The sequence below is a fragment of the Etheostoma spectabile genome, chromosome 23 (genome assembly GCF_008692095.1).
Source record: "Etheostoma spectabile isolate EspeVRDwgs_2016 chromosome 23, UIUC_Espe_1.0, whole genome shotgun sequence".
NCBI lineage: Eukaryota > Metazoa > Chordata > Actinopteri > Perciformes > Percidae > Etheostoma > Etheostoma spectabile.
In genome coordinates this window covers 7,354,108-7,363,972 of record NC_045755.1, presented here as the reverse complement: position 1 = coordinate 7,363,972, position 9,865 = coordinate 7,354,108, and the positions used below count along the sequence as shown (strand labels likewise).

Here is a 9,865-nt window from a genome sequence, read left to right as displayed (position 1 = left end):
ATGCATAAGTCAGCCTTCAGCTAAGTAGCCTACAGCCTCACAGAGCAATTGGCATTTCATCAAACTCTCACCCTCTCTCTCTGGCATTTTTTCAGTTTATAGTAAGTAAAAGAAACAAATCATGTCAAATGTATTATTACAAGGAATTTTAGGTTTTGCTGCTGTAATTCTCCCTCATGACATTTTTTAAGAGAGCATGTGATGACAATACTCTTCAATAATCAATTAAGTAAATAAGTTACTGCAGTGAGATAAACCATTATTGCAAATTACTTTCAGCATTTAGAAAATCATAAGGCCTCTCTTCTCTATTTAAAGGGCCAGTTCACCCAAATTACTTCTAAAATTACTGTAATAACATATAGTGGTATCTATACATTGAGACAGTTATTTTTTTAGGTTTGAGAATGAATGGAATTGCATTTGCATTAAAATCTGCATAATTAGATTCAAGGCAAAAAACTAGTATTGTCACCACCACATTAACGTTACTTATAGCTTTGAGGCCTTCCTGTGAGCACACATCCCTCTTTTTTGTCCCAAGATTAAAATTTGATGTGATCACTCTTGACAGATGATTTTCTTTCAGAGGACCACCGAAGGACAAGCAAAAAGGGCACTTTTTTGCCTCAAGTCACTTTCACTGTAAGAGTTAACTGCACAAGTTCTTCGCAAAGTTGACACTTTTGGACTCAGGCGGGCTTTGTGAGAGCACTCTGAGTGGTAGTTTAACCTTTTAAGAGCAGATTGGAGCGGACATCAGCCAAGAGTTGATGTGCAGTTATGTCTTAAAAGGGAGGAGCTTGAACGGGTGTTCAGTTTTTTTTTTTTCGTTTTTTTTTTTTTTTTTTTTTTTTTATAATTGAGTGTAGTGGGGACCACGTCGTACCTGGTACTTTGTATAGGCTTACGAGATGGCGCTCACATCTCGGCTCCTCCCTCACACTCGACCAAAGAGCTCTACTTTGTCCCGTTAAGATCCACAGGTAAGCGCAAACACTTTGAACTGCCTCCAAACTTAACTCTAACATCTTCACAGACGTGAGTGCGAAGACAGTTCACGACGCCCCGGATGCTTTAGCTAATGAAAATGCATTTTTGACGATAGGAGATTATCACATTATCACTGTGCGCATGGCTGCTGCTGAATACTTTTCAGGATATCTTGGCAATATAACATGTGTGAGCTATAATAAACTTTTCTATGTGCCGAGTAGTGACGCTGTCATGTAAATGTTTTGTTAACCGCGGGACAACACAAAGAAAAGCATATCTCCTGCAATGTGCGCTCTTGGCCTATCGCTTGGTTCGGGGTGGAGCACGGGGAATGTTGTGGGGGGGTTGTCCTCCGGCCAGCCAACTTTCAACGCGACAGTTACCGTAAAATGCTAACGTTACGTATGGAAGGTGTAGCCTACAAAGTTGGCTACAGGCAAGTAAGGGTCCCTGATGGCTACCAGCACACCCCATGCCCCTTAAAAAAAAGATCAAATTTGACCGTGATGTCATGTTGAGATGCAGAAGCTAATTGCCATTTGGTTTATAAGCTTTAAACACATCTAGCATCTCCTGCAGATAAAGCCATAGGGCAGTCTTACAAAAGGCCTGCTCACTCTGCAGATAAATCCACTTCTCATCATTTCGAGGTATCACATTCTTTGCAATCCCACCAACTCCCTGAGGAAAAAGGCTCTTTTCAACTCTTATTGTACTTGTGTTGGGCCAGAAAGTCTTTTGATCTCGGCTTTATTACATAGTAGTATCTGTTAAATGGAAGCAAGTAAAATTGAAGGGGGGGGGAGCTGCAGAGGGTAGATCTGTAGGTCTTTTTTTGAATGCTTTCAGGGCAGAGACAGCATAGTTATTGTCCATGAAACTGTATCTGATAAGTTGTGCAGTGTTTGGAAAACACGTGGAGAGTGCCCACCGCACCTTATAAGGTGCAGGCCCAACCTGGTGACAGGTGATTGGAATAGCCTCTGGAATGCAATTCATAACAGTCTTCTAGCACAGTGGTTCCCAACACTTTTTGTCTGATGGACCCCCACAGTCCTGTCAGATGAACTGAAGTAGGCCTATACTTTCTTGGACACCACCCGGATTGATTTCAAACGGGATGTTTTTCAACTCTACTGTATTAAACAAAAGTGGTCAACAACTTGAACTTCAATTTGAGCTGAAGGTTATTTTGTTGGTTTGTTACATTTACATTCATACTGCAAAACTAGCTGGATATTTAATGTATCCATTACTTTTAGCTAATTATTTCAAATGTTAATTAGTTTTAGCTAATTATTTCAACTGTTTATTTTGTTACTTTTATCTTATTATTTCAGCCATTTATCTATTACTTTAGGCTCAAAGTTTCAACTTTCCACTTTTCAATTTTCCATTACTTTTAGCTAATTATTTCAGCTGTTTATCCAGGACTTAGCTACTTCAACTATTTTCCACTACTTTTAGCTTTTTAACATTTCACCGCAACTTTCAGCTACCTATTTCAACCAATTAACTATTAACTAACTAATTAACTACTTTAAGCTGATTATATTAGTTGTTTAACCTCCATTTTAAGCTAACAATTTCAACTGTTTACCAATTTCTTTAAGCTAACTATTTCAACAGTTTATCCAGGAAATGTAGGTACTTCAACTATTTTCCACAACTTTTAGCTTTTTCACCATATCACCAGTACTTTCAGCTAACTATTTCAAGCACACTATAATAATATAGTAATAACACATGGGTACCGAGTTGACATTCTCTGGGATATGTTTTCATGCTAATTGAATGTGACCAGTTTTAGCACAAACCACAAATTAGCTTATGACGCTAGTCGTCGGTGCGCTTGGGTAAAGTAAAAAGAAATTGCTATTTCTATATCACTATCAAGGCTCAAGATAGCAGCACACTTCCACGGTAGCATAATGAGGGTCCCTACATGTAAACCGAAGCATGGACAACTTTGTAAGTGTACAGACAGTTTATTAAAAAGATAGTTTATGAAGACTGCACCGTTCACATATACAGGCAGGCGCCATCTTGGGAAAACAGTCACGACCAGTCGAACGATGAACGCAGTGTAACCAGTAACATGGCTCAAGCGTAGCGTTCGTCGTTTGACTGGTCGTTTCCCAAGAGGGTGCCTGCCTGTATATGTTAATGGTACAGTCTTTATAAACTATCTTTTTAATAAACTTTCTGTACACTTACAAAGTTATCCATGCTTCGGTTTACATGTAGGGACCCTCATTATGCTACCGTGGAGTGTGGTGCTATTTTGAGCCTTGTTAGTGGTATAGATATAGCAATTTCTTTTTACGACTTGGTACACAGTGTGTTATTAACCCTTAGGTTCATTTTGCGCCGGATTTGTCCTTTAACTGCTTGCACGCTAACTACTTTTCACGCGCTCTCAATCACAACATGTAGTGTTCAGGTGTAATAGCTGACTCAATGCAGATTTTTAATTGTCAATTTAGATGAGCCTCTCAATCTTTTCAAATACTCCATAGCAACTACATAAGTGTTTCCTGAGAAAAAAGCACCCCTAATGGGAATCACTACACTAGGAGTTTTCTTTTATTTTTTCACACACGCATACTCTCACTCAGCTACTTTTGGGCTGAAACACACAGCAAAACTGCGGGCTTTACACAAAAATGCATGTAGTGCCTTGTAGTATACTGTACATAGAAGGGGATTTTATAATTGGCACGATATGATATGGGTGCAGTAGAATCTAGAGGTAATTGCACAGAGTGATAACAGGGGTTTGGCAGTGTGGGGCGAGGGCCAGGGTTAGGGCTGGGCGGGCAGGATGTAGGGAACACTGCCATGCATTTCCGGAGTCTGGCTCTGGACTGCACAGTGCGGTAAAGGCTTCCAGTTACTGTACGCTGGCTCCCTCTCCTTCTCCCTCCCTTCTCTCATACACTTGATTTAAGTTAAATGTTGGATCAGGTAATTATTGTTTCTCATTCTCAACATGTGCTGAAGCATGGGGCATTCGTGAATCTATCCCTGTGCAGTTATGTGTTAACATATATGCAGTATATGTGTGTGCTTTGTTATAGTTTGTCCCTAGATACTCACAATTCACCACAGTATCAAGTTCCAAAGCAAGAATCCAGAGTTTCCTTGCAAGGCAATGGTTTCTTACCACCACTGAGCTAAAGCAGCCAAGCAAGTGGCAAACTGAATTTGAATAGAATGGAAAACTGGCAGAGGCGATTTTCTAACACAAATGATTAGACCGTACTGCTCTTTTTTTAAATAGTTGTTTACCTATACTGTGTTCAGTTTGTTGGTGTTCCAAATGTGGTTTGGTTTCCAGTGATGGCATGCTGACATGTCAGTCCAAACATGCATTGTTTCTGCACAGCAGGTGCCAGAGTTATTTTCTGGTTTCTTCTCATAACAGACCAGTGGAACTATGTCAAGCATGTTTCCTGTGTTCTGGTCTTTGGCTTACTTTTATGCAGATTTGTTTGTTCTCAGAATATGGTTTTAGACAGAGATGCTTCATCACCATGCCTGCAGAACCACAAGCAAAATGAGTGCTTTCTGTTTATCAACGATGGCCGTGTCATCATTGTTGCCTCGTATAAAGTTAGTTGTGGTTTGGGTCTTCTGGACAACAGCAGGAGTAGGACATGGTTCAGCTCATTTGAAGTGATTGCGATGGTTGTGCAGCTAGCGCTGCTACTCTGGCCCTGGACCAGAGCCCCACAGCACACTCATTCTGTTCCCCCTCGCTTTTGAATTCGATAGCATGTAATTTGAATGTGCTGCATCCAGAACCACACACTAAGTTGTATAATATGGTGAGCTTGGACGGACAGGCAGATCTTGAGTTGGAAAATAATTCTTAACTCTTTCACTGGGTAGCGAGGGTCAACAAGTAATAGGCAAAAACTGGTAGCCCTTCTTAATTGCTTTTGAAGTCACACAAATGCATGAAACCTTAGAGGATACTGTATATATACTTAGGTCCTGGATATTATGCTGTTAGAGTTTTGCAGATGTTTGTCGTATAGATCTAAAATTCCTGTTATGTAGCCAAGCTGACATGTAACAGTACTGTAGGGGAATATTCAGGGTGCTCTTGGATGTTCTTGGGTTTATTCACTGCACAGTCTCTTGAGCTAACAAGAGACCCCCCCCCCTTCTAGTTGACCCCACACCCCCGGCCTATATAAAATTCACCATCAAATTAAGTCCTATTTAAGTGAACCACATTTACATTTAGAGCCGCAGATTCAATACATACACATGTAAAGAATTTCATAATGATCCTTTGTCCCAGGATCTGTATCTTTCCAAACTATTTCCCAAACTTTGATTCTCCTGTCTGAAGCAGTCATGTGGGCATGAAAGACCTGCGTTTGAATTCCTCTGGGCTTTAGTCACACTCTAATGAAGAGGATTTGTTAGATCAGCCTCTCACTCGTGTCGTTTTCTGACTTTAAAGTGCTATCACTCAAGGCCAGATTGCCTAATAGGCAGCATGGCATGTCGGTGTTGGTAATTGGCACATTGGCCCGCCATCTGCTTGTTGCCAGATGCCAAGCTCTGCCAGAAGTTTCATAGATCTAAAAAAAAAAAAAAAGACTATTGTATTTTTTTCCCTTCAACTAAATCTTTAGTTTTTTTTTACTGGGTGATGATTTAATTCATGATGCAGCCTTGCTTTATATCTTAAAAGGTAAAACCTCTTTTACTCACGTGGTTTGCATTTCATATGGGTTTTGTAGATGATTGATTGTGCTAGAGTGAGGTCAGTGCTCCGAAGCAGCGCTTCTGATGTCATCCTACAAAGATGCATGTTCTCCCCTACGTTCCCCAAAGTGGGTTGTTCAGAGAAGTGTACAACATTGTTAAGAGGGACATTTAGCCTTTGGGCTTCTTCTTATCTGATAAAACAAGCACAGGAAATGTCTCTGTTGGCCGATTGGTCTTGTGTTTTTCTTCAGCGTCCTCCCATTGGGATCTCAGATGGGCACAGTGTATCCCTGTGGCAGAGAAACCACCTTACTTGTCTCTCTTCTAACAGCTACATGAACTTTCCCTTAGCCCCTCTCCTGTCCTTTACCACCAATCTATTCTATCTCAGCCCTTTTCTCCAAAAAAGAAATGATTACTATAACGTTCAATCTCACTTTACCCTATTTGTTCTCTTCGCCAGCTTTCCATTCTTTCCTCCCTGTCCTCTCTTCACCTCCCCTCCCCTCCTCCTCCCCCGCTAACCTTCTCCTTCCAGCCTCTCGTCTTCCTCCCATAGCGTCGCAAAACTGAACAAACATGGCTAATCAAGAGCCTGTCAAATCACCTTCTTAAAGTCCCATATTTTAGGGTAATGGGGAATTAAGGGGAACGTGGAGGTAATAAAGTGATGTAAATCCCAGCGGCGTGTGAAAAATACTATTGAGTGTAAACACATGACCGGGGAGGTCATGTGTTTACACAGTTAGCGAGGTTAACCACTCTTTCAATCGCACAGGGGAAAACAGACAGGGTAGTGTGCAGGTCAGTTATAGGCCTGCTGGATTTCTGCTTGTGGCTACAGAGGCACTGCGTGTGCTGAAGTGCGTATGGAGAATGTGAAGGACAGCTTAGAGAGTCCACATTGGATGACTGCCATCATGGAAGTGAGAACTAGCGAGATTGGGCTCGTATGTGGTGATGATGGAAGTGAGGACTTGCCTCATACACATAAAGAATCACTTTGTCCTTACATGGGTATTAACATTTGTCAGACTTCTATTGTAATTCTGTTTCATTCTTTGGACGAGCTTCAAAGTTGAGAGTAGGTTTTATTCCAACCAAGTGCTGGGTATTTGAACATTTATTTTTAGGTTATGTTATCAAATCTAAGGAGAATACAATGCTGTCAGATTGTCTCACTCAACTGTTAGTGATGATTTCACCATAGATTCTGCCAATTCTTTTCTTGATAAATAACTGTTCCGTGTATACCAGGAGTATTCACTTAAAGAGATCCAGTTAAAAAAGGTCCTCCCAGCAAAGGTCTGAACCTCATGATGTCTAAATTCGTCCTATAAACCCCTACGCCAATCGAATAAATTTAAACAACATGGATTTCCATATCAATGGAACAGTATTTATTTTTGACACATTCAAATTTTATGGGAAACAAATAGCTATCTTTAACAAATAGATTTTGTCCTAGTACAATAAAACTGTGGCTACATGTCAAGTAAAAGAAATGTAAATGTTTGTTTTACACTTTTTGATCAATAAATGTATCACTGCAAAATGTAGTGATGGAAATTTACAAACACTTTGAACATATCTTATGTAAAAACTCTGAGTTTTTATTTTGAACACCGTTTGAACACCAATTCACAACACCAACAACAATTAAAATCATATATGTTCCATGACAAATAAACGTAATGATAAGTTTCTCTACTGTCCCAGAATTGTCCAGACCGTATCTTTGCGTCCCAGGTACTGTTGTTAATGTCTCATGGACAATGGGATATTCTAAATTTTGAGCGCTGCTGGCCTATACATGGTCACAAGTTCAGCAAGGTTATGTCTTTAAATTGGTTTGTTTTGTCCAGGCCAAAACCCAAAGAAATGGATTTTAAAGGTAAAAAAACTGAGAAAAAAGGTGTTCACAGTTAAGGTGGAACCAGTAAATGTTTTCTATTTGCATTTGTATTATGTATTATTGATCTTTGAGTTGATATGTCAAATGTGTTAGCAAAAACAGCAACATTATCATTCATTTGGAATTGTAGTTCTGGTCATCTGACAACTCTAAATCTAACATGTGCTGTCCTTGTAGCTCTGCTTTTGGTCCCCATCATCGTCTGAGGTAAATATCAGGCTCTTTAGCAGCTAAATACTCAACTAGGTGTTAATAGCTAGTCACAAGCTAATACAGTAGGCGGCCTGGCTAGTGTACTGTTTAATTTCTTCATTGGTAAAATAACTACCTGATGCATCTGAAAATGACAATGACGAAAGCGGTGAAAGTGAACTAAACCCTTAAAATCAGATAACCATGATCTGTGGGCTCGTCGCTGATAACAACATCTTTCCCAAAACACATAGTTACATGATACGTTGTTGATATAAAATTATTCATAATAGCAACCTCAAGCCAATTATTGACATTCACAAGTATGGGTATCAACCCGTTTGAACACTAAAATAAAATGCCATTGAATCGTGAAGTTTCTTAAACAATTCTTGATCTGATATTTGAAGTCAGACTCTGCATATGGATTTTATAGCTATGCACGTCAGGCAGCAGCTCAGTCTGAGGTCTGTGTCAGGGCTGCAGTCGGGAGCAGCGGTAATTGTTTAAGAGTGCATTTATAGAGTGTACTCTTTGTGCCTCCTAATCAGAAGCATACTCAGGCATTTACATATGAGCCTCCGAGGATTGCTCAGGAATGCATTACACGCAGGCAAGAGGACGGGAGAGTAAGAAAGCCGTCTCTAATGGGCCACTCCGCTGTTGCCATTTCTTTCCACTTCACATGTCACTGCCCTGTTGGGATGGGTGGGGGGGTGAAAGTGATTTAGGCGGAAGATCAAGATGCAAAGCCTTTTCCTCTCTTAACAGATGTAGGTGTATGTGTCTATGTTTGTGTCTTTGAGGCAACAATACCAACTATTTCTCAAAAAAGTAAAAATCAAATGCTTTCATTTGGCTCCTTTTTAGACCTTTATAGATTAGATTTGTTTTTGTGGATTCATTTCAGTATGCGTAATGTAATTTGTCAATTGTTTTCTCTGTGCTCTAACTTGGGTCTGGCAAGGGGACAAGAAGAATAAAAATATGGCCTTAGAAAAACCATTTTAATCAGACAGTCCTCCGCAGGGACAGAGGCTGGCAAAGGCGAGATCTTTACCTCATCAGAGCTCTGCCAGTGGTGATTGGGTGAAACACTCAGTCAGGTTTTTATTGAAAAATCCCTGCTCTGTACTGGAGGGCCTTTACTGTAATAGAGCAGCTCTACGGCTGCCGAGGTGACAGCCAAATGGTACTTATTAAACTAAGGGCTGATTCATATTATATGCCCTACTGCAGTTTAACCTTGTTGGAGGCTTACGGTTCAGCTTTAATGCCGAAGTCCAGTCACATCTTTTATGACTGAGATACATATGCATCCATCCTCTGCGATTATCCTATGATCAGACAGCGGAGTTCACTAATTAACTACGTTAAAAGACACATGAACACAATGATTTGATGTAGACGAAATTCATCTTTCAATTTGAGTTGTAATATCCACTTCAACCATGTGTGTGTTTAGATGAAAGCTTTCTTAGAGCAGCACCTCGGCGGGGATAATAGCTCCGGGTCCCATCGTCTCTGCTTATTTACCCAGTACACAGCTTTCTGCACAAATTGAGCATGACGTCTAATGAAGTGTGAGCGTGGATTAATTACCCTCGTATTCAGACTAATGGCTCCTTCTCTTCTGATTAATGATGACACATGTCATATGAAGGAGGGCACAGCTAAAACATATCAACAATTTTATGTTGAAATGAGATATCTGTTTAAATATCTGTAACTACTTAAATATAATTGTCTTTATATGAAAACACTAAGTCCTACAGTCCTCCCTAGACATAGGGAGAATTTAGCTGTAACCATCCTTCTATTATCAGATAAAAAGCAATGAACATCGGGTGTAGGAATCATTTGGTGGTGTGTGATGGTGTCTAAGTATGAGTATGTGGATGTGCCACAAGTAATTTAGTTTATTTTATTTTAGTACTAGTTATGATATTTAGGAACAAGTGAAACTGGCTACAATAGCCTGACTGATACTGGATTTTTGAGACCTGTAACAATGTGAGAATCTAGAGTTTAAAA

General features: G+C 40.0%; 1 protein-coding gene across 11 annotated transcripts in view; it reads left to right on the top strand.

Annotated features, from left to right (window-relative positions):
* Positions 1-903: 903 nt before the first annotated feature.
* cald1a (caldesmon 1a) overlaps positions 904-9,865 on the top strand; it is a 60,030-nt gene continuing 51,068 nt past the window's right edge. For all 11 annotated transcript variants that reach the window (XR_004327737.1, XR_004327736.1, XM_032505182.1 and 8 more), the window contains exon 1: positions 904-986. The gene's annotated coding sequence lies outside the window, so the exon portion shown is untranslated. The remainder of the gene's footprint in view (positions 987-9,865) is intronic.